Here is an 18,729-nt window from a genome sequence, read left to right as displayed (position 1 = left end):
CCCTGCAACAGACACAGGATGGATGAATTAAAGTTATCCTACCAGACATAGGAGTCCTGAATGGGCCCACCAGTCTTATATATCTCGCCTGATCGAGCCTGATCGAGCGATGAGCGTGGTATCATGTTGCAAGTGGCTGCATGGCTTAGCTTACTAAATGCAAATGCATAAGAGTAATATTCTTAGCATTCCTAGAGCCTACGGCCACACCACACTGAATGCACCCGATCTTGTCTGATCTCGGAAGTTAAGCAGTGTCAGGCCTAGTTAGTACCTGGATGGGAGACCGCCTGGGAATACCAGGTGCTGTAGGCTTTTTTGTGCTCCAAGTTCAGGAAGTGAGCCCTTTCTCAATTGCCTTTTAAAACTGCAAGGTCTAGCCGACTAGATGCTTAAAAGTACAAAACTCACTAGGCCCAGAGCCTACGGCCACACCACACTGAATGCGCCTGATCTCGTCTGATCTCAGAAGCTAAGCAGTGTCGGGCCTAGTTAGTACCTGGATGGGAGACCGCCTGGGAATACCAGGTGCTGTAGGCTTTTTTGTACTCCAAGTTCAGGAAGTGAGCCATTTCTCAATTGCCTTTCAAAACTGCAAGGTCTAGCCGACTAGATGCTTAAAAGTACAAAACTCACAAGGCCCAGAGCCTACGGCCACACCACACTGAAAGCGCCCGATCTCGTCTGATCTCGGAAGCTAAGCAGTGTCGGGCCTCGTTAGTACCTGGATGGGAGACCGCCTGGGAATACCAGGTGCTGTAGGCTTTTTTGTGCTCCAAGTTCAGGAAGTGAGCCATTTCTCAATTGCCTTTCAAAACTGCAAGGTCTAGCTGACTAGATGCTTAAAAGTACAAAACTCACTAGGCCCAGAGCCTACGGCCACACCACACTGATTGCGCCTGATCTAGGAAGCTAAGCAGTGTTGGGCCTAGTTAGTACCTGGATGGGAGACCACCTGGGAATACCAGGTGCTGTAGGCTTTTTTGTGCTCCAAGTTCAGGAAGTGAGCCATTTCACAATTGCCTTTCAAAACTGCAAGGTCTAGCCGACTAGATGCTTAAAAGTACAAAACTCACTAGGCCCAGAGCCTACAGCCACACCACACTGAATGCGCCCGATCTCGGAAGCTAAGCAGGGTCGGGCCTAGTTAGTACCTGGATGGGAGACTGCCTGGGAATACCAGGTGCTGTAGGCTTTTTTGTGCTCCATGATTAGTAATTGCGCAACTTCTCAATTATTTTTCAAATTTGGTATGTTTCCAAAATAATTGTATACCGTTTTATAGCGGAAATGTTGGACAACATCATGAGGGCTGGAGCTACCTTTTTACATAGAATTAGCATACAGGTAGTGTGTTCATGGGTAATAAATCGACTTTCACATGTAATGCAGTACAGAGAATATTGAGTCCTTCAAGAGGCATGAAAGAAAACCATTATTGTGTTGATTGTTCTCTCCACCTCCCTGCAACAGACACAGGATGGATGAATTAAAGTTATCCTACCAGACATAGGAGTCCTGAATGGGCCCACCAGTCTTATATATCTCGCCTGATCGAGCCTGATCGAGCGATGAGCGTGGTATCATGTTGCAAGTGGCTGCATGGCTTAGCTTACTAAATGCAAATGCATAAGAGTAATATTCTTAGCATTCCTAGAGCCTACGGCCACACCACACTGAATGCACCCGATCTTGTCTGATCTCGGAAGTTAAGCAGTGTTAGGCCTAGTTAGTACCTGGATGGGAGACCGCCTGGGAATACCAGGTGCTGTAGGCTTTTTTGTGCTCCAAGTTCAGGAAGTGAGCCCTTTCTCAATTGCCTTTCAAAACTGCAAGGTCTAGCCGACTAGATGCTTAAAAGTACAAAACTCACTAGGCCCAGAGCCTACGGCCACACCACACTGAATGCGCCTGATCTCGTCTGATCTCAGAAGCTAAGCAGTGTCGGGCCTCGTTAGTACCTGGATGGGAGACCGCCTGGGAATACCAGGTGCTGTAGGCTTTTTTGTGCTCCAAGTTCAGGAAGTGAGCCATTTCACAATTGCCTTTCAAAACTGCAAGGTCTAGCCGACTAGATGCTTAAAAGTACAAAACTCACTAGGCCCAGAGCCTACGGCCACACCACACAGAATGTGCCCGATCTCGGAAGCTAAGCAGGGTCGGGCCTAGTTAGTACCTGGATGGGAGACTGCCTGGGAATACCAGGTGCTGTAGGCTTTTTTGTGCTCCATGATTAGTAATTGCGCAACTTCTCAATTATTTTTCAAATTTGGTATGTTTCCAAAATAATTGTATCCCGTTTTATAGCGGAAATGTTGGACAACATCATGAGGGCTGGAGCTACCTTTTTACATAGAATTAGCATACAGGTAGTGTGTTCATGGGTAATAAATCGACTTTCACATGTAATGCAGTACAGAGAATATTGAGTCCTTCAAGAGGCATGAAAGAAACCCATTATTGTGTTGATTGTTCTCTCCACCTCCCTGCAACAGACACAGGATGGATGAATTAAAGTTATCCTACCAGACATAGGAGTCCTGAATGGGCCCACCAGTCTTATATATCTCGCCTGATCGAGCCGGATCGAGCGATGAGCGTGGTATCATGTTGCAAGTGGCTGCATGGCTTAGCTTACTAAATGCAAATGCATAAGAGTAATATTCTTAGCATTCCTAGAGCCTACGGCCACACCACACTGAATGCACCCGATCTCGTCTGATCTCGGAAGTTAAGCAGTGTCAGGCCTAGTTAGTACCTGGATGGGAGACCGCCTGGGAATACCAGGTGCTGTAGGCTTTTTTGTGCTCCAAGTTCAGGAAGTGAGCCCTTTCTCAATTGCCTTTTAAAACTGCAAGGTCTAGCCGACTAGATGCTTAAAAGTACAAAACTCACAAAGCCCAGAGCCTACGGCCACACCACACTGAATGTGCCCGATCTCGTCTGATCTCGGAAGCTAAGCAGTGTCGGGCCTCGTTAGTACCTGGATGGGAGACCGCCTGGGAATACCAGGTGCTGTAGGCTTTTTTGTGCTCCAAGTTCAGGAAGTGAGCCATTTCTCAATTGCCTTTCAAAACTGCAAGGTCTAGCTGACTAGATGCTTAAAAGTACAAAACTCACTAGGCCCAGAGACTATGGACACACCACACTGATTGCACCCGATCTCGTCTGATCTCGGAAGCTAAGCAGTGTCGGGCCTAGTTAGTACCTGGATGGGAGACCACCTGGGAATACCAGGTGCTGTAGGCTTTTTTGTGCTCCAAGTTCAGGAAGTGAGCCATTTCACAATTGCCTTTCAAAACTGCAAGGTCTAGCCGACTAGATGCTTAAAAGTACAAAACTCACTAGGCCCAGAGCCTACGGCCACACCACACTGAATGCGCCCGATCTCGGAAGCTAAGCAGGGTCGGGCCTAGTTAGTACCTGGATGGGAGACCGCCTGGGAATACCAGGTGCTGTAGGCTTTTTTGTACTCCAAGTTCAGGAAGTGAGCCATTTCTCAATTGCCTTTTAAAACTGCAAGGTCTAGCCGACTAGATGCTTAAAAGTACAAAACTCACTAGGCCCAGAGCCTACAGCCACACCACACTGAATGCGCCTGATCTCAGAAGCTAAGCAGTGTCGGGCCTAGTTAGTACCTGGATGGGAGACCGCCTGGGAATACCAGGTGCTGTAGGCTTTTTTGTACTCCAAGTTCAGGAAGTGAGCCATTTCTCAATTGCCTTTCAAAACTGCAAGGTCTAGCCGACTAGATGCTTAAAAGTACAAAACTCACAAGGCCCAGAGCCTACGGGCGCACCACACTGAATGCGCCTGATCTCGTCTGATCTCGGAAGCTAAGCAGTGTCGGGCCTCGTTAGTACCTGGATGGGAGACCGCCTGGGAATACCAGGTGCTGTAGGCTTTTTTGTACTCCAAGTTCAGGAAGGGAGCCATTTCTCAATTGCCTTTCAAAACTGCAAGGTCTAGCCGACTAGATGCTTAAAAGTACAAAACTCACAAGGCCCAGAGCCTACGGCCACACCACACTGAATGCGTCTGATCTCGGAAGCTAAGCAGTGTCGGGCCTCGTTAGTACCTGGATGGGAGACCGCCTGGGAATACCAGGTGCTGTAGGCTTTTTTGTGCTCCAAGTTCAGGAAGTGAGCCATTTCACAATTGCCTTTCAAAACTGCAAGGTCTAGCCGACTAGATGCTTAAAAGTACAAAACTCACTAGGCCCAGAGCCTACGGCCACACCACACTGAATGCGCCCGATCTCGGAAGCTAAGCAGGGTCGGGCCTAGTTAGTACCTGGATGGGAGACTGCCTGGGAATACCAGGTGCTGTAGGCTTTTTTGTGCTCCATGATTAGTAATTGCGCAACTTCTCAATTATTTTTCAAATTTGGTATGTTTCCAAAATAATTGTATACCGTTTTATAGCGGAAATGTTGGACAACATCATGAGGGCTGGAGCTACCTTTTTACATAGAATTAGCATACAGGTAGTGTGTTCATGGGTAATAAATCGACTTTCACATGTAATGCAGTACAGAGAATATTGAGTCCTTCAAGAGGCATGAAAGAAAACCATTATTGTGTTGATTGTTCTCTCCACCTCCCTGCAACAGACACAGGATGGATGAATTAAAGTTATCCTACCAGACATAGGAGTCCTGAATGGGCCCACCAGTCTTATATATCTCGCCTGATCGAGCGATGAGCGTGGTATCATGTTGCAAGTGGCTGCATGGCTTAGCTTACTAAATGCAAATGCATAAGAGTAATATTCTTAGCATTCCTAGAGCCTACGGCCACACCACACTGAATGCACCCGATCTCGTCTGATCTCGGAAGTTAAGCAGTGTTAGGCCTAGTTAGTACCTGGATGGGAGACCGCCTGGGAATACCAGGTGCTGTAGGCTTTTTTGTGCTCCAAGTTCAGGAAGTGAACCCTTTCTCAATTGCCTTTCAAAACTGCAAGGTCTAGCCGACTAGATGCTTAAAAGTACAAAACTCATTAGGCCCAGAGCCTACGGCCACACCACACTGAATGCGCCTGATCTCGTCTGATCTCGGAAGCTAAGTAGTGTTGGGCCTAGTTAGTACCTGGATGGGAGACCGCCTGGGAATACCAGGTGCTGTAGGCTTTTTTGTGCTCCAAGTTCAGGAAGTGAGCCATTTCTCAATTGCCTTTCAAAACTGCAAGGTCTAGCCGACTAGATGCTTAAAAGTACAAAACTCACTAGGCCCAGAGCCTACGGCCACACCACACTGAATGCGCCCGATCTCGGAAGCTAAGCAGGGTCGGGCCTAGTTAGTACCTGGATGGGAGACTGCCTGGGAATACCAGGTGCTGTAGGCTTTTTGTGCTCCATGATTAGTAATTGCGCAACTTCTCAATTATTTTTCAAATTTGGTATGTTTCCAAAATAATTGTATCCCGTTTAATAGCGGAAATGTTGGACAACATCATGAGGGCTGGAGCTACCTTTTTACATAGAATTAGCATACAAGTAGTGTGTTCATGGGTAATAAATCGACTTTCACATGTAATGCAGTACAGAGAATATTGAGTCCTTCAAGAGGCATGAAAGAAACCCATTATTGTGTTGATTGTTCTCTCCACCTCCCTGCAACAGACACAGGATGGATGAATTAAAGTTATCCTACCAGACATAGGAGTCCTGAATGGGCCCACCAGTCTTATATATCTCGCCTGATCGAGCGATGAGCGTGGTATCATGTTGCAAGTGGCTGCATGGCTTAGCTTACTAAATGCAAATGCATAAGAGTAATATTCTTAGCATTCCTAGAGCCTACGGCCACACCACACTGAATGCACCCGATCTCGTCTGATCTCGGAAGTGAAGCAGTGTCAGGCCTAGTTAGTACCTGGATGGGAGACTGCCTGGGAATACCAGGTGCTGTAGGCTTTTTTGTGCTCCAAGTTCAGGAAGTGAGCCCTTTCTCAATTGCCTTTTAAAACTGCAAGGTCTAGCCGACTAGATGCTTAAAAGTACAAAACTTCCTAGGCCCAGAGCCTACGGCCACACCACACTGAATGCGCCTGATCTCGTCTGATCTCAGAAGCTAAGCAGTGTCGCGCCTAGTTAGTACCTGGATGGGAGACCGCCTGGGAATACCAGGTGCTGTAGGCTTTTTTGTACTCCAAGTTCAGGAAGTGAGCCATTTCTCAATTGCCTTTCAAAACTGCAAGGTCTAGCCGACTAGATGCTTAAAAGTACAAAACTCACAAGGCCCAGAGCCTACGGCCACACCACACTGAATGCGCCCGATCTCGCTTGATCTCGGAAGCTAAGCAGTGTCGGGCCTCGTTAGTACCTGGATGGGAGACCGCCCGGGAATACCAGGTGCTGTAGGCTTTTTTGTGCTCCAAGTTCAGGAAGTGAGCCATTTCTCAATTGCCTTTCAAAACTGCAAGGTCTAGCTGACTAGATGCTTAAAAGTACAAAACTCACTAGGCCCAGAGCCTACGGCCACACCACACTGATTGCGCCCGATCTCGTCTGATCTCGGAAGCTAAGCAGTGTCGGGCCTAGTTAGTACCTGGATGGGAGACCACCTGGGAATACCAGGTGCTGTAGGCTTTTTTGTGCTCCAAGTTCAGGAAGTGAGCCATTTCACAATTGCCTTTCAAAACTGCAAGGTCTAGTGCTTAAAAGTACAAAACTCACTAGGCCTAGAGCCTACGGCCACACCACACTGAATGCACCCGATCTCGGAAGCTAAGCAGGGTTGGGCCTAGTTAGTACCTGGATGGGAGACTGCCTGGGAATACCAGGTGCTGTAGGCTTTTTTGTGCTCCATGATTAGTAATTGCGCAACTTCTCAATTATTTTTCAAATTTGGTATGTTTCCAAAATAATTGTATCCCGTTTTATAGCGGAAATGTTGGACAACATCATGAGGGCTGGAGCTACCTTTTTACATAGAATTAGCATACAGGTAGTGTGTTCATGGGTAATAAATCGACTTTCACATGTAATGCAGTACAGAGAATATTGAGTCCTTCAAGAGGCATGAAAGAAAACCATTATTGTGTTGATTGTTCTCTCCACCTCCCTGCAACAGACACAGGATGGATGAATTAAAGTTATCCTACCAGACATAGGAGTCCTGAATGGGCCCACCAGTCTTATATATCTCGCCTGATCGAGCCTGATCGAGCGATGAGCGTGGTATCATGTTGCAAGTGGCTGCATGGCTTAGCTTACTAAATGCAAATGCATAAGAGTAATATTCTTAGCATTCCTAGAGCCTACGGCCACACCACACTGAATGCACCCGATCTTGTCTGATCTCGGAAGTTAAGCAGTGTTAGGCCTAGTTAGTACCTGGATGGGAGACCGCCTGGGAATACCAGGTGCTGTAGGCTTTTTTGTGCTCCAAGTTCAGGAAGTGAGCCCTTTCTCAATTGCCTTTCAAAACTGCAAGGTCTAGCCGACTAGATGCTTAAAAGTACAAAACTCACTAGGCCCAGAGCCTACGGCCACACCACACTGAATGCGTCTGATCTCAGAAGCTAAGCAGTGTTGGGCCTAGTTAGTACCTGGATGGGAGACCGCCTGGGAATACCAGGTGCTGTAGGCTTTTTTGTACTCCAAGTTCAGGAAGTGAGCCATTTCTCAATTGCCTTTCAAAACTGCAAGGTCTAACCGACTAGATGCTTAAAAGTACAAAACTCACAAGGCCCAGAGCCTACGGCCACACCACACTGAATGCGCCCGATCTCGTCTGATCTCGGAAGCTAAGCAGTGTCGGGCCTCGTTAGTACCTGGATGGGAGACCGCCTGGGAATACCAGGTGCTGTAGGCTTTTTTGTGCTCCAAGTTCAGGAAGTGAGCCATTTCACAATTGCCTTTCAAAACTGCAAGGTCTAGCCGACTAGATGCTTAAAAGTACAAAACTCACTAGGCCCAGAGCCTACGGCCACACCACACAGAATGTGCCCGATCTCGGAAGCTAAGCAGGGTCGGGCCTAGTTAGTACCTGGATGGGAGACTGCCTGGGAATACCAGGTGCTGTAGGCTTTTTTGTGCTCCATGATTAGTAATTGCGCAACTTCTCAATTATTTTTCAAATTTGGTATGTTTCCAAAATAATTGTGTCCCGTTTTATAGCGGAAATGTTGGACAACATCATGAGGGCTGGAGCTACCTTTTTACATAGAATTAGCATACAGGTAGTGTGTTCATGGGTAATAAATCGACTTTCACATGTAATGCAGTACAGAGAATATTGAGTCCTTCAAGAGGCATGAAAGAAACCCATTATTGTGTTGATTGTTCTCTCCACCTCCCTGCAACAGACACAGGATGGATGAATTAAAGTTATCCTACCAGACATAGGAGTCCTGAATGGGCCCACCAGTCTTATATATCTCGCCTGATCGAGCCGGATCGAGCGATGAGCGTGGTATCATGTTGCAAGTGGCTGCATGGCTTAGCTTACTAAATGCAAATGCATAAGAGTAATATTCTTAGCATTCCTAGAGCCTACGGCCACACCACACTGAATGCACCCGATCTCGTCTGATCTCGGAAGTTAAGCAGTGTCAGGCCTAGTTAGTACCTGGATGGGAGACCGCCTGGGAATACCAGGTGCTGTAGGCTTTTTTGTGCTCCAAGTTCAGGAAGTGAGCCCTTTCTCAATTGCCTTTTAAAACTGCAAGGTCTAGCCGACTAGATGCTTAAAAGTACAAAACTCACAAGGCCCAGAGCCTACGGCCACACCACACTGAATGTGCCCGATCTCGTCTGATCTCGGAAGCTAAGCAGTGTCGGGCCTCGTTAGTACCTGGATGGGAGACCACCTGGGAATACCAGGTGCTGTAGGCTTTTTTGTGCTCCAAGTTCAGGAAGTGAGCCATTTCTCAATTGCCTTTCAAAACTGCAAGGTCTAGCTGACTAGATGCTTAAAAGTACAAAACTCACTAGGCCCAGAGACTACGGACACACCACACTGATTGCGCCCGATCTCGTCTGATCTCGGAAGCTAAGCAGTGTCGGGCCTAGTTAGTACCTGGATGGGAGACCACCTGGGAATACCAGGTGCTGTAGGCTTTTTTGTGCTCCAAGTTCAGGAAGTGAGCCATTTCACAATTGCCTTTCAAAACTGCAAGGTCTAGCCGACTAGATGCTTAAAAGTACAAAACTCACTAGGCCCAGAGCCTACGGCCACACCACACTGAATGCGCCCGATCTCGGAAGCTAAGCAGGGTCGGGCCTAGTTAGTACCTGGATGGGAGACCGCCTGGGAATACCAGGTGCTGTAGGCTTTTTTGTACTCCAAGTTCAGGAAGTGAGCCATTTCTCAATTGCCTTTTAAAACTGCAAGGTCTAGCCGACTAGATGCTTAAAAGTACAAAACTCACTAGGCCCAGAGCCTACAGCCACACCACACTGAATGCGCCTGATCTCGTCTGATCTCAGAAGCTAAGCAGTGTCGGGCCTAGTTAGTACCTGGATGGGAGACCGCCTGGGAATACCAGGTGCTGTAGGCTTTTTTGTACTCCAAGTTCAGGAAGTGAGCCATTTCTCAATTGCCTTTCAAAACTGCAAGGTCTAGCCGACTAGATGCTTAAAAGTACAAAACTCACAAGGCCCAGAGCCTACGGCCACACCACACTGAATGCGCCCGATCTCGTCTGATCTCGGAAGCTAAGCAGTGTCGGGCCTCGTTAGTACCTGGATGGGAGACCGCCTGGGAATACCAGGTGCTGTAGGCTTTTTTGTGCTCCAAGTTCAGGAAGGGAGCCATTTCTCAATTGCCTTTCAAAACTGCAAGGTCTAGCTGACTAGATGCTTAAAAGTACAAAACTCACAAGGCCCAGAGCCTACGGCCACACCACACTGAATGCGTCTGATCTCGGAAGCTAAGCAGTGTCGGGCCTCGTTAGTACCTGGATGGGAGACCGCCTGGGAATACCAGGTGCTGTAGGCTTTTTTGTGCTCCAAGTTCAGGAAGTGAGCCATTTCACAATTGCCTTTCAAAACTGCAAGGTCTAGCCGACTAGATGCTTAAAAGTACAAAACTCACTAGGCCCAGAGCCTACGGCCACACCACACTGAATGCGCCCGATCTCGGAAGCTAAGCAGGGTCGGGCCTAGTTAGTACCTGGATGGGAGACTGCCTGGGAATACCAGGTGCTGTAGGCTTTTTTGTGCTCCATGATTATTAATTGCGCAACTTCTCAATTATTTTTCAAATTTGGTATGTTTCCAAAATAATTGTATACCGTTTTATAGCGGAAATGTTGGACAACATCATGAGGGCTGGAGCTACCTTTTTACATAGAATTAGCATACAGGTGGTGTGTTCATGGGTAATAAATCGACTTTCACATGTAATGCAGTACAGAGAATATTGAGTCCTTCAAGAGGCATGAAAGAAAACCATTATTGTGTTGATTGTTCTCTCCACCTCCCTGCAACAGACACAGGATGGATGAATTAAAGTTATCCTACCAGACATAGGAGTCCTGAATGGGCCCACCAGTCTTATATATCTCGCCTGATCGAGCCTGATCGAGCGATGAGCGTGGTATCATGTTGCAAGTGGCTGCATGGCTTAGCTTACTAAATGCAAATGCATAAGAGTAATATTCTTAGCATTCCTAGAGCCTACGGCCACACCACACTGAATGCACCCGATCTCGTCTGATCTCGGAAGTTAAGCAGTGTTAGGCCTAGTTAGTACCTGGATGGGAGACCGCCTGGGAATACCAGGTGCTGTAGGCTTTTTTGTGCTCCAAGTTCAGGAAGTGAACCCTTTCTCAATTGCCTTTCAAAACTGCAAGGTCTAGCCGACTAGATGCTTAAAAGTACAAAACTCATTAGGCCCAGAGCCTACGGCCACACCACACTGAGTGCGCCTGATCTCGTCTGATCTCGGAAGCTAAGCATTGTTGGGCCTAGTTAGTACCTGGATGGGAGACCGCCTGGGAATACCAGGTGCTGTAGGCTTTTTTGTGCTCCAAGTTCAGGAAGTGAGCCATTTCTCAATTGCCTTTCAAAACTGCAAGGTCTAGCCGACTAGATGCTTAAAAGTACAAAACTCACTAGGCCCAGAGCCTACGGCCACACCACACTGAATGCGCCCGATCTCGGAAGCTAAGCAGGGTCGGGCCTAGTTAGTACCTGGATGGGAGACTGCCTGGGAATACCAGGTGCTGTAGGCTTTTTTGTGCTCCATGATTAGTAATTGCGCAACTTCTCAATTATTTTTCAAATTTGGTATGTTTCCAAAATAATTGTATCCCGTTTTATAGCGGAAATGTTGGACAACATCATGAGGGCTGGAGCTACCTTTTTACATAGAATTAGCATACAAGTAGTGTGTTCATGGGTAATAAATCGACTTTCACATGTAATGCAGTACAGAGAATATTGAGTCCTTCAAGAGGCATGAAAGAAACCCATTATTGTGTTGATTGTTCTCTCCACCTCCCTGCAACAGACACAGGATGGATGAATTAAAGTTATCCTACCAGACATAGGAGTCCTGAATGGGCCCACCAGTCTTATATATCTCGCCTGATCGAGCGATGAGCGTGGTATCATGTTGCAAGTGGCTGCATGGCTTAGCTTACTAAATGCAAATGCATAAGAGTAATATTCTTAGCATTCCTAGAGCCTACGGCCACACCACACTGAATGCACCCGATCTCGTCTGATCTCGGAAGTTAAGCAGTGTCAGGCCTAGTTAGTACCTGGATGGGAGACCGCCTGGGAATACCAGGTGCTGTAGGCTTTTTTGTGCTCCAAGTTCAGGAAGTGAGCCCTTTCTCAATTGCCTTTTAAAACTGCAAGGTCTAGCCGACTAGATGCTTAAAAGTACAAAACTTCCTAGGCCCAGAGCCTACGGCCACACCACACTGAATGCTCCTGATCTCGTCTGATCTCAGAAGCTAAGCAGTGTCGGGCCTAGTTAGTACCTGGATGGGAGACCGCCTGGGAATACCAGGTGCTGTAGGCTTTTTTGTACTCCAAGTTCAGGAAGTGAGCCATTTCTCAATTGCCTTTCAAAACTGCAAGGTCTAGCCGACTAGATGCTTAAAAGTACAAAACTCACAAGGACCAGAGCCTACGGCCACACCACACTGAATGCGCCCGATCTCGTCTGATCTCGGAAGCTAAGCAGTGTCGGGCCTCGTTAGTACCTGGATGGGAGACCGCCTGGGAATACCAGGTGCTGTAGGCTTTTTTGTGCTCCAAGTTCAGGAAGTGAGCCATTTCTCAATTGCCTTTCAAAACTGCAAGGTCTAGCTGACTAGATGCTTAAAAGTACAAAACTCACTAGGCCCAGAGCCTACGGCCACACCACACTGATTGCGCCCGATCTCGTCTGATCTCGGAAGCTAAGCAGTGTCGGGCCTAGTTAGTACCTGGATGGGAGACCACCTGGGAATACCAGGTGCTGTAGGCTTTTTTGTGCTCCAAGTTCAGGAAGTGAGCCATTTCACAATTGCCTTTCAAAACTGCAAGGTCTAGTGCTTAAAAGTACAAAACTCACTAGGCCTAGAGCCTACGGCCACACCACACTGAATGCGCCCGATCTCAGAAACTAAGCAGGGTCGGGCCTAGTTAGTACCTGGATGGGAGACTGCCTGGGAATACCAGGTGCTGTAGGCTTTTTTGTGCTCCATGATTAGTAATTGCGCAACTTCTCAATTATTTTTCAAATTTGGTATGTTTCCAAAATAATTGTATCCCGTTTTATAGCGGAAATGTTGGACAACATCATGAGGGCTGGAGCTACCTTTTTACATAGAATTAGCATACAGGTAGTGTGTTCATGGGTAATAAATCGACTTTCACATGTAATGCAGTACAGAGAATATTGAGTCCTTCAAGAGGCATGAAAGAAAACCATTATTGTGTTGATTGTTCTCTCCACCTCCCTGCAACAGACACAGGATGGATGAATTAAAGTTATCCTACCAGACATAGGAGTCCTGAATGGGCCCACCAGTCTTATATATCTCGCCTGATCGAGCCTGATCGAGCGATGAGCGTGGTATCATGTTGCAAGTGGCTGCATGGCTTAGCTTACTAAATGCAAATGCATAAGAGTAATATTCTTAGCATTCCTAGAGCCTACGGCCACACCACACTGAATGCACCCGATCTCGTCTGATCTTGGAAGTTAAGCAGTGTCAGGCCTAGTTAGTACCTGGATGGGAGACCGCCTGGGAATACCAGGTGCTGTAGGCTTTTTTGTGCTCCAAGTTCAGGAAGTGAGCCCTTTCTCAATTGCCTTTTAAAACTGCAAGGTCTAGCCGACTAGATGCTTAAAAGTACAAAACTCACTAGGCCCAGAGCCTACGGCCACACCACACTGAATGCGCCTGATCTCGTCTGATCTCAGAAGCTAAGCAGTGTCGGGCCTAGTTAGTACCTGGATGGGAGACCGCCTGGGAATACCAGGTGCTGTAGGCTTTTTTGTACTCCAAGTTCAGGAAGTGAGCCATTTCTCAATTGCCTTTCAAAACTGCAAGGTCTAGCCGACTAGATGCTTAAAAGTACAAAACTCACAAGGCCCAGAGCCTACGGCCACACCACACTGAATGCGCCCGATCTCGTCTGATCTCGGAAGCTAAGCAGTGTCGGGCCTCGTTAGTACCTGGATGGGAGACCGCCTGGGAATACCAGGTGCTGTAGGCTTTTTTTGTGCTCCAAGTTCAGGAAGTGAGCCATTTCACAATTGCCTTTCAAAACTGCAAGGTCTAGCCGACTAGATGCTTAAAAGTACAAAACTCACTAGGCCCAGCGCCTACGGCCACACCACACTGAATGCGCCTGATCTCGGAAGCTAAGCAGGGTCGGGCCTAGTTAGTACCTGGATGGGAGACTGCCTGGGAATACCAGGTGCTGTAGGCTTTTTTGTGCTCCATGATTAGTAATTGCGCAACTTCTCAATTATTTTTCAAATTTGGTATGTTTCCAAAATAATTGTATCCCGTTTTATAGCGGAAATGTTGGACAACATCATGAGGGCTGGAGCTACCTTTTTACATAGAATTAGCATACAGGTAGAGTGTTCATGGGTAATAAATCGACTTTCACATGTAATGCAGTACAGAGAATATTGAGTCCTTCAAGAGGCATGAAAGAAACCCATTATTGTGTTGATTGTTCTCTCCACCTCCCTGCAACAGACACAGGATGGATGAATTAAAGTTATCCTACCAGACATAGGAGTCCTGAATGGGCCCACCAGTCTTATATATCTCGCCTGATCGAGCCTGATCGAGCGATGAGCGTGGTATCATGTTGCAAGTGGCTGCATGGCTTAGCTTACTAAATGCAAATGCATAAGAGTAATATTCTTAGCATTCCTTGAGCCTACGGCCACACCACACTGAATGCACCCGATCTCGTCTGATCTTGGAAGTTAAGCAGTGTCAGGCCTAGTTAGTACCTGGATGGGAGACCGCCTGGGAATACCAGGTGCTGTAGGCTTTTTTGTGCTCCAAGTTCAGGAAGTGAGCCATTTCTCAATTGCCTTTCAAAACTGCAAGGTCTAGCCGACTAGATGCTTAAAAGTACAAAACTCACAAGGCCCAGAGCCTACGGCCACACCACACTGAATGCGCCCGATCTCGTCTGATCTCGGAAGCTAAGCAGTGTCGGGCCTCGTTAGTACCTGAATGGGAGACCGCCTGGGAATACCAGGTGCTGTAGGCTTTTTTGTGCTCCAAGTTCAGGAAGTGAGCCATTTCTCAATTGCCTTTCAAAACTGCAAGGTCTAGCTGACTAGATGCTTAAAAGTACAAAACTCACTAGGCCCAGAGCCTACGGCCACACCACACTGATTGCGCCTGATCTTGCCTGATCTAGGAAGCTAAGCAGTGTTGGGCCTAGTTAGTACCTGGATGGGAGACCACCTGGGAATACCAGGTGCTGTAGGCTTTTTTGTGCTCCAAGTTCAGGAAGTGAGCCATTTCACAATTGCCTTTCAAAACTGCAAGGTCTAGCCGACTAGATGCTTAAAAGTACAAAACTCACTAGGCCCAGAGCCTACGGCCACACCACACTGAATGCGCCCGATCTCGGAAGCTAAGCAGGGTCGGGCCTAGTTAGTACCTGGATGGGAGACTGCCTGGGAATACCAGGTGCTGTAGGCTTTTTTGTGCTCCATGATTAGTAATTGCGCAACTTCTCAATTATTTTTCAAATTTGGTATGTTTCCAAAATAATTGTATACCGTTTTATAGCGGAAATGTTGGACAACATCATGAGGGCTGGAGCTACCTTTTTACATAGAATTAGCATACAGGTAGTGTGTTCATGGGTAATAAATCGACTTTCACATGTAATGCAGTACAGAGAATATTGAGTCCTTCAAGAGGCATGAAAGAAAACCATTATTGTGTTGATTGTTCTCTCCACCTCCCTGCAACAGACACAGGATGGATGAATTAAAGTTATCCTACCAGACATAGGAGTCCTGAATGGGCCCACCAGTCTTATATATCTCGCCTGATCGAGCCTGATCGAGCGATGAGCGTGGTATCATGTTGCAAGTGGCTGCATGGCTTAGCTTACTAAATGCAAATGCATAAGAGTAATATTCTTAGCATTCCTAGAGCCTACGGCCACACCACACTGAATGCACCCGATCTTGTCTGATCTCGGAAGTTAAGCAGTGTTAGGCCTAGTTAGTACCTGGATGGGAGACTGCCTGGGAATACCAGGTGCTGTAGGCTTTTTTGTGCTCCAAGTTCAGGAAGTGAGCCCTTTCTCAATTGCCTTTTTAAAACTGCAAGGTCTAGCCGACTAGATGCTTAAAAGTACAAAACTCACTAGGCCCAGAGCCTACGGCCACACCACACTGAATGCGCCTGATCTCGTCTGATCTCAGAAGCTAAGCAGTGTTGGGCCTAGTTAGTACCTGGATGGGAGACCGCCTGGGAATACCAGGTGCTGTAGGCTTTTTTGTACTCCAAGTTCAGGAAGTGAGCCATTTCTCAATTGCCTTTCAAAACTGCAAGGTCTAACCGACTAGATGCTTAAAAGTACAAAACTCACAAGGCCCAGAGCCTACGGCCACACCACACTGAATGCGCCCGATCTCGTCTGATCTCGGAAGCTAAGCAGTGTCGGGCCTCGTTAGTACCTGGATGGGAGACCGCCTGGGAATACCAGGTGCTGTAGGCTTTTTTGTGCTCCAAGTTCAGGAAGTGAGCCATTTCACAATTGCCTTTCAAAACTGCAAGGTCTAGCCGACTAGATGCTTAAAAGTACAAAACTCACTAGGCCCAGAGCCTACGGCCACACCACACAGAATGTGCCCGATCTCGGAAGCTAAGCAGGGTCGGGCCTAGTTAGTACCTGGATGGGAGACTGCCTGGGAATACCAGGTGCTGTAGGCTTTTTTGTGCTCCATGATTAGTAATTGCGCAACTTCTCAATTATTTTTCAAATTTGGTATGTTTCCAAAATAATTGTATCCCGTTTTATAGCGGAAATGTTGGACAACATCATGAGGGCTGGAGCTACCTTTTTACATAGAATTAGCATACAGGTAGTGTGTTCATGGGTAATAAATCGACTTTCACATGTAATGCAGTACAGAGAATATTGAGTCCTTCAAGAGGCATGAAAGAAACCCATTATTGTGTTGATTGTTCTCTCCACCTCCCTGCAACAGACACAGGATGGATGAATTAAAGTTATCCTACCAGACATAGGAGTCCTGAATGGGCCCACCAGTCTTATATATCTCGCCTGATCGAGCCGGATCGAGCGATGAGCGTGGTATCATGTTGCAAGTGGCTGCATGGCTTAGCTTACTAAATGCAAATGCATAAGAGTAATATTCTTAGCATTCCTAGAGCCTACGGCCACACCACACTGAATGCGCCCGATCTTGGAAGCTAAGCAGGGTCGGGCCTAGTTAGTACCTGGATGGGAGACCGCCTGGGAATACCAGGTGCTGTAGGGTTTTTTGTACTCCAAGTTCAGGAAGTGAGCCATTTCTCAATTGCCTTTTAAAACTGCAAGGTCTAGCCGACTAGATGCTTAAAAGTACAAAACTCACTAGGCCCAGAGCCTACAGCCACACCACACTGAATGCGCCTGATCTCATCTGATCTCAGAAGCTAAGCAGTGTCGGGCCTAGTTAGTACCTGGATGGGAGACCGCCTGGGAATACCAGGTGCTGTAGGCTTTTTTGTACTCCAAGTTCAGGAAGTGAGCCATTTCTCAATTGCCTTTCAAAACTGCAAGGTCTAGCCGACTAGATGCTTAAAAGTACAAAACTCACAAGGCCCAGAGCCTACGGCCACACCACACTGAATGCGCCCGATCTCGTCTGATCTCGGAAGCTACGCAGTGTCGGGCCTTGTTAGTACCTGGATGGGAGACCGCCTGGGAATACCAGGTGCTGTAGGCTTTTTTGTGCTCCAAGTTCAGGAAGGGAGCCATTTCTCAATTGCCTTTCAAAACTGCAAGGTCTAGCCGACTAGATGCTTAAAAGTACAAAACTCACAAGGCCCAGAGCCTACGGCCACACCACACTGAATGCGTCTGATCTCGGAAGCTAAGCAGTGTCGGGCCTCGTTAGTACCTGGATGGGAGACCGCCTGGGAATACCAGGTGCTGTAGGCTTTTTTGTGCTCCAAGTTCAGGAAGTGAGCCATTTCACAATTGCCTTTCAAAACTGCAAGGTCTAGCCGACTAGATGCTTAAAAGTACAAAACTCACTAGGCCCAGAGCCTACGGCCACACCACACTGAATGCGCCCGATCTCGGAAGCTAAGCAGGGTCGGGCCTAGTTAGTACCTGGATGGGAGACTGCCTGGGAATACCAGGTGCTGTAGGCTTTTTTGTGCTCCATGATTAGTAATTGCGCAACTTCTCAATTATTTTTCAAATTTGGTATGTTTCCAAAATAATTGTATACCGTTTTATAGCGGAAATGTTGGACAACATCATGAGGGCTGGAGCTACCTTTTTACATAGAATTAGCATACAGGTAGTGTGTTCATGGGTAATAAATCGACTTTCACATGTAATGCAGTACAGAGAATATTGAGTCCTTCAAGAGGCATGAAAGAAAACCATTATTGTGTTGATTGTTCTCTCCACCTCCCTGCAACAGACACAGGATGGATGAATTAAAGTTATCCTACCAGACATAGGAGTCCTGAATGGGCCCACCAGTCTTATATATCTCGCCTGATCGAGCCTGATCGAGCGATGAGCGTGGTATCATGTTGCAAGTGGCTGCATGGCTTAGCTTACTAAATGCAAATGCATAAGAGTAATATTCTTAGCATTCCTAGAGCCTACGGCCACACCACACTGAATGCACCCGATCTCGTCTGATCTCAGAAGTTAAGCAGTGTTAGGCCTAGTTAGTACCTGGATGGGAGACCGCCTGGGAATACCAGGTGCTGTAGGCTTTTTTGTGCTCCAAGTTCAGGAAGTGAACCCTTTCTCAATTGCCTTTCAAAACTGCAAGGTCTAGCCGACTAGATGCTTAAAAGTACAAAACTCATTAGGCCCAGAGCCTACGGCCACACCACACTGAATGCGCCTGATCTCGTCTGATCTCGGAAGCTAAGCATTGTTGGGCCTAGTTAGTACCTGGATGGGAGACCGCCTGGGAATACCAGGTGCTGTAGGCTTTTTTGTGCTCCAAGTTCAGGAAGTGAGCCATTTCTCAATTGCCTTTCAAAACTGCAAGGTCTAGCCGACTAGATGCTTAAAAGTACAAA

At 47.3% G+C, this 18,729-nt stretch overlaps 40 non-coding genes and 23 pseudogenes across 40 annotated transcripts; all 63 read left to right on the top strand.

The window, feature by feature from the left end:
* Nucleotides 1–196: 196 nt before the first annotated feature.
* Nucleotides 197–315, top strand: LOC138464633 (5S ribosomal RNA). The gene has a single exon (XR_011267211.1). It is a non-coding gene; the product is annotated as a 5S ribosomal RNA (ribosomal RNA).
* Nucleotides 316–421: 106 nt separating this feature from the next.
* Nucleotides 422–540, top strand: LOC138455905 (5S ribosomal RNA). Its single transcript, XR_011262045.1, has one exon. It is a non-coding gene; the product is annotated as a 5S ribosomal RNA (ribosomal RNA).
* Nucleotides 541–646: 106 nt separating this feature from the next.
* LOC138461191 (5S ribosomal RNA) lies at nucleotides 647–765 on the top strand. The gene has a single exon (XR_011263822.1). It is a non-coding gene; the product is annotated as a 5S ribosomal RNA (ribosomal RNA).
* A 106-nt stretch (nucleotides 766–871) lies between these two features.
* Nucleotides 872–980, top strand: LOC138458005 (5S ribosomal RNA; annotated as a pseudogene).
* Nucleotides 981–1,086: 106 nt separating this feature from the next.
* On the top strand, nucleotides 1,087–1,195 carry LOC138457474 (5S ribosomal RNA; annotated as a pseudogene).
* Nucleotides 1,196–1,658: 463 nt separating this feature from the next.
* Nucleotides 1,659–1,777, top strand: LOC138463360 (5S ribosomal RNA). Its single transcript, XR_011265946.1, has one exon. It is a non-coding gene; the product is annotated as a 5S ribosomal RNA (ribosomal RNA).
* Nucleotides 1,778–1,883: 106 nt separating this feature from the next.
* On the top strand, nucleotides 1,884–2,002 carry LOC138462556 (5S ribosomal RNA). The gene has a single exon (XR_011265152.1). It is a non-coding gene; the product is annotated as a 5S ribosomal RNA (ribosomal RNA).
* A 106-nt stretch (nucleotides 2,003–2,108) lies between these two features.
* LOC138459010 (5S ribosomal RNA) lies at nucleotides 2,109–2,217 on the top strand (annotated as a pseudogene).
* A 463-nt stretch (nucleotides 2,218–2,680) lies between these two features.
* Nucleotides 2,681–2,799, top strand: LOC138461489 (5S ribosomal RNA). The gene has a single exon (XR_011264105.1). It is a non-coding gene; the product is annotated as a 5S ribosomal RNA (ribosomal RNA).
* Nucleotides 2,800–2,905: 106 nt separating this feature from the next.
* On the top strand, nucleotides 2,906–3,024 carry LOC138463373 (5S ribosomal RNA). Its single transcript, XR_011265960.1, has one exon. It is a non-coding gene; the product is annotated as a 5S ribosomal RNA (ribosomal RNA).
* A 106-nt stretch (nucleotides 3,025–3,130) lies between these two features.
* Nucleotides 3,131–3,249, top strand: LOC138454380 (5S ribosomal RNA). Its single transcript, XR_011261060.1, has one exon. It is a non-coding gene; the product is annotated as a 5S ribosomal RNA (ribosomal RNA).
* Nucleotides 3,250–3,355: 106 nt separating this feature from the next.
* On the top strand, nucleotides 3,356–3,464 carry LOC138456123 (5S ribosomal RNA; annotated as a pseudogene).
* Nucleotides 3,465–3,570: 106 nt separating this feature from the next.
* On the top strand, nucleotides 3,571–3,679 carry LOC138455929 (5S ribosomal RNA; annotated as a pseudogene).
* A 106-nt stretch (nucleotides 3,680–3,785) lies between these two features.
* Nucleotides 3,786–3,904, top strand: LOC138455330 (5S ribosomal RNA). The gene has a single exon (XR_011261966.1). It is a non-coding gene; the product is annotated as a 5S ribosomal RNA (ribosomal RNA).
* A 106-nt stretch (nucleotides 3,905–4,010) lies between these two features.
* LOC138457978 (5S ribosomal RNA) lies at nucleotides 4,011–4,119 on the top strand (annotated as a pseudogene).
* A 106-nt stretch (nucleotides 4,120–4,225) lies between these two features.
* On the top strand, nucleotides 4,226–4,334 carry LOC138457124 (5S ribosomal RNA; annotated as a pseudogene).
* A 453-nt stretch (nucleotides 4,335–4,787) lies between these two features.
* LOC138458390 (5S ribosomal RNA) lies at nucleotides 4,788–4,906 on the top strand. Its single transcript, XR_011262408.1, has one exon. It is a non-coding gene; the product is annotated as a 5S ribosomal RNA (ribosomal RNA).
* A 106-nt stretch (nucleotides 4,907–5,012) lies between these two features.
* On the top strand, nucleotides 5,013–5,131 carry LOC138463078 (5S ribosomal RNA). The gene has a single exon (XR_011265665.1). It is a non-coding gene; the product is annotated as a 5S ribosomal RNA (ribosomal RNA).
* Nucleotides 5,132–5,237: 106 nt separating this feature from the next.
* Nucleotides 5,238–5,346, top strand: LOC138457123 (5S ribosomal RNA; annotated as a pseudogene).
* Nucleotides 5,347–5,798: 452 nt separating this feature from the next.
* LOC138465198 (5S ribosomal RNA) lies at nucleotides 5,799–5,917 on the top strand. Its single transcript, XR_011267773.1, has one exon. It is a non-coding gene; the product is annotated as a 5S ribosomal RNA (ribosomal RNA).
* A 106-nt stretch (nucleotides 5,918–6,023) lies between these two features.
* LOC138465174 (5S ribosomal RNA) lies at nucleotides 6,024–6,142 on the top strand. The gene has a single exon (XR_011267748.1). It is a non-coding gene; the product is annotated as a 5S ribosomal RNA (ribosomal RNA).
* Nucleotides 6,143–6,248: 106 nt separating this feature from the next.
* LOC138454595 (5S ribosomal RNA) lies at nucleotides 6,249–6,367 on the top strand. The gene has a single exon (XR_011261265.1). It is a non-coding gene; the product is annotated as a 5S ribosomal RNA (ribosomal RNA).
* Nucleotides 6,368–6,473: 106 nt separating this feature from the next.
* On the top strand, nucleotides 6,474–6,592 carry LOC138460535 (5S ribosomal RNA). The gene has a single exon (XR_011263219.1). It is a non-coding gene; the product is annotated as a 5S ribosomal RNA (ribosomal RNA).
* A 97-nt stretch (nucleotides 6,593–6,689) lies between these two features.
* On the top strand, nucleotides 6,690–6,798 carry LOC138456185 (5S ribosomal RNA; annotated as a pseudogene).
* Nucleotides 6,799–7,261: 463 nt separating this feature from the next.
* LOC138463359 (5S ribosomal RNA) lies at nucleotides 7,262–7,380 on the top strand. The gene has a single exon (XR_011265945.1). It is a non-coding gene; the product is annotated as a 5S ribosomal RNA (ribosomal RNA).
* Nucleotides 7,381–7,486: 106 nt separating this feature from the next.
* On the top strand, nucleotides 7,487–7,595 carry LOC138456099 (5S ribosomal RNA; annotated as a pseudogene).
* A 106-nt stretch (nucleotides 7,596–7,701) lies between these two features.
* On the top strand, nucleotides 7,702–7,820 carry LOC138462190 (5S ribosomal RNA). Its single transcript, XR_011264793.1, has one exon. It is a non-coding gene; the product is annotated as a 5S ribosomal RNA (ribosomal RNA).
* Nucleotides 7,821–7,926: 106 nt separating this feature from the next.
* LOC138459009 (5S ribosomal RNA) lies at nucleotides 7,927–8,035 on the top strand (annotated as a pseudogene).
* A 463-nt stretch (nucleotides 8,036–8,498) lies between these two features.
* LOC138461488 (5S ribosomal RNA) lies at nucleotides 8,499–8,617 on the top strand. The gene has a single exon (XR_011264104.1). It is a non-coding gene; the product is annotated as a 5S ribosomal RNA (ribosomal RNA).
* Nucleotides 8,618–8,723: 106 nt separating this feature from the next.
* Nucleotides 8,724–8,842, top strand: LOC138463176 (5S ribosomal RNA). Its single transcript, XR_011265763.1, has one exon. It is a non-coding gene; the product is annotated as a 5S ribosomal RNA (ribosomal RNA).
* A 106-nt stretch (nucleotides 8,843–8,948) lies between these two features.
* LOC138454448 (5S ribosomal RNA) lies at nucleotides 8,949–9,067 on the top strand. Its single transcript, XR_011261125.1, has one exon. It is a non-coding gene; the product is annotated as a 5S ribosomal RNA (ribosomal RNA).
* A 106-nt stretch (nucleotides 9,068–9,173) lies between these two features.
* LOC138456122 (5S ribosomal RNA) lies at nucleotides 9,174–9,282 on the top strand (annotated as a pseudogene).
* A 106-nt stretch (nucleotides 9,283–9,388) lies between these two features.
* LOC138459160 (5S ribosomal RNA) lies at nucleotides 9,389–9,507 on the top strand. The gene has a single exon (XR_011262546.1). It is a non-coding gene; the product is annotated as a 5S ribosomal RNA (ribosomal RNA).
* A 106-nt stretch (nucleotides 9,508–9,613) lies between these two features.
* Nucleotides 9,614–9,732, top strand: LOC138462189 (5S ribosomal RNA). The gene has a single exon (XR_011264792.1). It is a non-coding gene; the product is annotated as a 5S ribosomal RNA (ribosomal RNA).
* A 106-nt stretch (nucleotides 9,733–9,838) lies between these two features.
* Nucleotides 9,839–9,947, top strand: LOC138457977 (5S ribosomal RNA; annotated as a pseudogene).
* A 106-nt stretch (nucleotides 9,948–10,053) lies between these two features.
* Nucleotides 10,054–10,162, top strand: LOC138457122 (5S ribosomal RNA; annotated as a pseudogene).
* A 463-nt stretch (nucleotides 10,163–10,625) lies between these two features.
* LOC138458377 (5S ribosomal RNA) lies at nucleotides 10,626–10,744 on the top strand. Its single transcript, XR_011262405.1, has one exon. It is a non-coding gene; the product is annotated as a 5S ribosomal RNA (ribosomal RNA).
* Nucleotides 10,745–10,850: 106 nt separating this feature from the next.
* Nucleotides 10,851–10,969, top strand: LOC138454034 (5S ribosomal RNA). Its single transcript, XR_011260729.1, has one exon. It is a non-coding gene; the product is annotated as a 5S ribosomal RNA (ribosomal RNA).
* Nucleotides 10,970–11,075: 106 nt separating this feature from the next.
* Nucleotides 11,076–11,184, top strand: LOC138457121 (5S ribosomal RNA; annotated as a pseudogene).
* Nucleotides 11,185–11,637: 453 nt separating this feature from the next.
* LOC138461486 (5S ribosomal RNA) lies at nucleotides 11,638–11,756 on the top strand. The gene has a single exon (XR_011264102.1). It is a non-coding gene; the product is annotated as a 5S ribosomal RNA (ribosomal RNA).
* A 106-nt stretch (nucleotides 11,757–11,862) lies between these two features.
* LOC138457458 (5S ribosomal RNA) lies at nucleotides 11,863–11,981 on the top strand. Its single transcript, XR_011262245.1, has one exon. It is a non-coding gene; the product is annotated as a 5S ribosomal RNA (ribosomal RNA).
* A 106-nt stretch (nucleotides 11,982–12,087) lies between these two features.
* On the top strand, nucleotides 12,088–12,206 carry LOC138462188 (5S ribosomal RNA). The gene has a single exon (XR_011264791.1). It is a non-coding gene; the product is annotated as a 5S ribosomal RNA (ribosomal RNA).
* Nucleotides 12,207–12,312: 106 nt separating this feature from the next.
* On the top strand, nucleotides 12,313–12,431 carry LOC138460534 (5S ribosomal RNA). The gene has a single exon (XR_011263218.1). It is a non-coding gene; the product is annotated as a 5S ribosomal RNA (ribosomal RNA).
* A 97-nt stretch (nucleotides 12,432–12,528) lies between these two features.
* Nucleotides 12,529–12,637, top strand: LOC138459479 (5S ribosomal RNA; annotated as a pseudogene).
* A 463-nt stretch (nucleotides 12,638–13,100) lies between these two features.
* Nucleotides 13,101–13,219, top strand: LOC138463656 (5S ribosomal RNA). Its single transcript, XR_011266242.1, has one exon. It is a non-coding gene; the product is annotated as a 5S ribosomal RNA (ribosomal RNA).
* A 106-nt stretch (nucleotides 13,220–13,325) lies between these two features.
* Nucleotides 13,326–13,444, top strand: LOC138455893 (5S ribosomal RNA). Its single transcript, XR_011262044.1, has one exon. It is a non-coding gene; the product is annotated as a 5S ribosomal RNA (ribosomal RNA).
* Nucleotides 13,445–13,550: 106 nt separating this feature from the next.
* LOC138462187 (5S ribosomal RNA) lies at nucleotides 13,551–13,669 on the top strand. The gene has a single exon (XR_011264790.1). It is a non-coding gene; the product is annotated as a 5S ribosomal RNA (ribosomal RNA).
* Nucleotides 13,670–13,776: 107 nt separating this feature from the next.
* Nucleotides 13,777–13,885, top strand: LOC138458054 (5S ribosomal RNA; annotated as a pseudogene).
* A 463-nt stretch (nucleotides 13,886–14,348) lies between these two features.
* LOC138463655 (5S ribosomal RNA) lies at nucleotides 14,349–14,467 on the top strand. Its single transcript, XR_011266241.1, has one exon. It is a non-coding gene; the product is annotated as a 5S ribosomal RNA (ribosomal RNA).
* Nucleotides 14,468–14,573: 106 nt separating this feature from the next.
* LOC138463149 (5S ribosomal RNA) lies at nucleotides 14,574–14,692 on the top strand. The gene has a single exon (XR_011265734.1). It is a non-coding gene; the product is annotated as a 5S ribosomal RNA (ribosomal RNA).
* Nucleotides 14,693–14,798: 106 nt separating this feature from the next.
* Nucleotides 14,799–14,917, top strand: LOC138455922 (5S ribosomal RNA; annotated as a pseudogene).
* A 106-nt stretch (nucleotides 14,918–15,023) lies between these two features.
* On the top strand, nucleotides 15,024–15,132 carry LOC138457120 (5S ribosomal RNA; annotated as a pseudogene).
* A 463-nt stretch (nucleotides 15,133–15,595) lies between these two features.
* On the top strand, nucleotides 15,596–15,714 carry LOC138454079 (5S ribosomal RNA). The gene has a single exon (XR_011260772.1). It is a non-coding gene; the product is annotated as a 5S ribosomal RNA (ribosomal RNA).
* Nucleotides 15,715–15,821: 107 nt separating this feature from the next.
* Nucleotides 15,822–15,940, top strand: LOC138458750 (5S ribosomal RNA). The gene has a single exon (XR_011262471.1). It is a non-coding gene; the product is annotated as a 5S ribosomal RNA (ribosomal RNA).
* A 106-nt stretch (nucleotides 15,941–16,046) lies between these two features.
* LOC138462184 (5S ribosomal RNA) lies at nucleotides 16,047–16,165 on the top strand. Its single transcript, XR_011264788.1, has one exon. It is a non-coding gene; the product is annotated as a 5S ribosomal RNA (ribosomal RNA).
* A 106-nt stretch (nucleotides 16,166–16,271) lies between these two features.
* Nucleotides 16,272–16,380, top strand: LOC138459008 (5S ribosomal RNA; annotated as a pseudogene).
* Nucleotides 16,381–16,843: 463 nt separating this feature from the next.
* LOC138458351 (5S ribosomal RNA) lies at nucleotides 16,844–16,952 on the top strand (annotated as a pseudogene).
* A 106-nt stretch (nucleotides 16,953–17,058) lies between these two features.
* On the top strand, nucleotides 17,059–17,177 carry LOC138461903 (5S ribosomal RNA). The gene has a single exon (XR_011264508.1). It is a non-coding gene; the product is annotated as a 5S ribosomal RNA (ribosomal RNA).
* A 106-nt stretch (nucleotides 17,178–17,283) lies between these two features.
* Nucleotides 17,284–17,402, top strand: LOC138465119 (5S ribosomal RNA). The gene has a single exon (XR_011267693.1). It is a non-coding gene; the product is annotated as a 5S ribosomal RNA (ribosomal RNA).
* A 106-nt stretch (nucleotides 17,403–17,508) lies between these two features.
* On the top strand, nucleotides 17,509–17,617 carry LOC138457976 (5S ribosomal RNA; annotated as a pseudogene).
* A 106-nt stretch (nucleotides 17,618–17,723) lies between these two features.
* Nucleotides 17,724–17,832, top strand: LOC138457119 (5S ribosomal RNA; annotated as a pseudogene).
* A 463-nt stretch (nucleotides 17,833–18,295) lies between these two features.
* Nucleotides 18,296–18,414, top strand: LOC138463545 (5S ribosomal RNA). Its single transcript, XR_011266131.1, has one exon. It is a non-coding gene; the product is annotated as a 5S ribosomal RNA (ribosomal RNA).
* Nucleotides 18,415–18,520: 106 nt separating this feature from the next.
* Nucleotides 18,521–18,639, top strand: LOC138463892 (5S ribosomal RNA). Its single transcript, XR_011266477.1, has one exon. It is a non-coding gene; the product is annotated as a 5S ribosomal RNA (ribosomal RNA).
* The last annotated feature ends 90 nt before the right edge of the window (nucleotides 18,640–18,729 follow it).

Source organism: Ambystoma mexicanum, chromosome 4p (genome assembly GCF_040938575.1).
Source record: "Ambystoma mexicanum isolate Mex_15411 chromosome 4p, UKY_AmexF1_1, whole genome shotgun sequence".
In the NCBI taxonomy this organism is placed as follows: domain Eukaryota; kingdom Metazoa; phylum Chordata; class Amphibia; order Caudata; family Ambystomatidae; genus Ambystoma; species Ambystoma mexicanum.
This window is presented reverse-complemented; position numbering and strand designations above follow the sequence as displayed.